We start from the raw sequence: 2272 nt of genomic DNA on the forward strand, positions 1-2272 counted from the left end.
TTCAGCTGTTTCTACAATTGTCTCAACTGAGGCTGAAGGTAATCCCAATCTTCGTCTCACATCTGTCTTACTCAATGAGTACAACTATTTCTCTTGGTCAAGAGCTATATCTCTTGCACTTGGAGGGAAGTCAAAGCTTGGACACATCAATGGAAGTGTTCAACCTCCTGAGCAACTCACTCCCACATATGAGGTTTGGCTTGCCAAAGATATGCTCGTTATGTCTTGGCTTCTCAACTCCATGGAACCTGCTATCTCTGATATTTTCAGTTTCTCGGAATCAGCCCTGGATCTTTGGAAGGCTGTAGAAGAGATGTATGGAAATCAAAACAATGCTGCTCGAGTTTTCCAACTCCAAAAAGACATTTCCAACCTTCAGCAAGAAGGTAACTCCTTCATCCAGCACCTTGGAAGGTTGAAAAGCAAGTGGAACGAGCTCAACATCTACAGACCTCACACTACTGTCGCCAAGGAGCTGCGACAAAGAGCAGAAGAAGATAAAATCTTCCAATTGCTAGCCAGCTTGGGACCAGAATATGAAGACTTAAGAAGTCATATTCTCATGAGTTCTGAGCTACCAACCCTAACTAGCATATGCTCTACCATTCAAAGGGAGGAAGTGAGAGGAAAGTCATGAATGCAGATACCAAAGCCACTGCTTCAGAATCAAAAGCTTTTGCTTCAAACTCCAGAAGTACTGAGCACAGGGTGTATAAAGGGAAGAGGCTTGATCTATGGTGTACGTACTGTGAACATCAAGGGCATCTGAAGGACACTTGCTGGATTTTGCATCCCGAGCTAAAGCCAAAATTTGATAAGGAGCAAAGGTTCTCAAGGGAAGCTAAGAGTTTCCAGAAAAAGCCAACACCTAGCCACACTTTCAAGGCCAACCATGCAGCTGCTAATGATGGATTAGTGGATTTCACCACAAATCCTACTGCATTGATAAATGAGTTTGCAGCTTACCTTCAACTGAAGAAGGTTGGAAATGAAAGTAATGAGGAGGGGAACAAAGCTGCACTCCTAGGAAAGTTTGCTGGTTTTTTAGCTGAAACTGATGGACTATCTCAGGATGAGATTCCAGGTATCCTTAATGCGTTCTCTACTGCTCTTAATGTCAATACTATGCATGATTTTGGATTATAGACTCAGGTGCCACTGATCACATGACAAATAAAAATTCAAATCTTCATGAATTTGAAAAATTTTCAAAACCATCTACTGTGTCAGTTGCTAATGGGAAGGGAGTAGCTGTGTTAGGAAAAGGGAAAATCAATCTGTTGTCAAAAGACATTGAATCCACAGCCCTATATGTTCCTTCGTTTCCTTTTCAATTATTGTCTGTGGGAAGAATTACAAATTCTGTCAAGTGCATAGCTATTTTCTATCCTCACAAAGTTGTTTTTCAGGATCTAGCAACTTCGAAGGTGATTGGTGAAGGTTTTTACCTAAATGGGCTATATTACCTATCCAAAAGCCTTAATGTTCCAAGAGTCTTCCAAACCAGCCTAAACCAAGATCAAGAGCACAAGTTGTGGCATCAGCGTCTTGCACATCCTTCAGAAACTATTTTGTCTACCTTGTTTCCTAGTTTTTGTAAAAGTTCTCTTATTTGTGAGATTTGTCAATTAGCAAAATTTGCTAAACTTCCTTTTGATGTATCTCTTTCTAGAGCCAGTAAAATGTTTCAAATTGTTCATTCAGATATTTGGGGTCCAGCCCCCTTGATTCATGGGATGGTTATAAGTATTTTGCTACCTTTGTTGATGATTATTCTAGAGTTTCTTGGGTTTATCTGTTAAAATTCAAAAGTGATATCTTAAAGGTCTTCCAAGACTTCCATAATCTTGTCATGAACATTTTTTCTTCAAAAATTCATATTTTAAGATCAGACAATGACACTGAGTATATGTCTAAAAATATGACACAATATATGAGCAATCATGGCATTATACATCAGACAAGTTGTGTTGGAACTCCACAGCAAAATGGCATTGCTGAAAGGAAAAATAGGGATTTGTTGAACAAACTAGAGCCTTGCTGTTCAAATGAATGTTCCCAAGAAGTTTTGGTCTCAAGGCATCCTTACTGCCACACATCTTATCAATCGACTTCCTAGCAGAGTTTTGCATATGAAGTCTCCTTTCGAAATTATGAAAGGGAGGAAAAGTGAGTTGTCTCATCTCAGAATTTTTGGATGTGTTTGTTATGTTCACATCCAAGCAATACATAGAGACAAATTGATGCGAAGGCTGCCAAATGTGTGTTTTGG

This window comes from Fragaria vesca, linkage group LG6, assembly GCF_000184155.1.
Source record: "Fragaria vesca subsp. vesca linkage group LG6, FraVesHawaii_1.0, whole genome shotgun sequence".
In the NCBI taxonomy this organism is placed as follows: domain Eukaryota; kingdom Viridiplantae; phylum Streptophyta; class Magnoliopsida; order Rosales; family Rosaceae; genus Fragaria; species Fragaria vesca.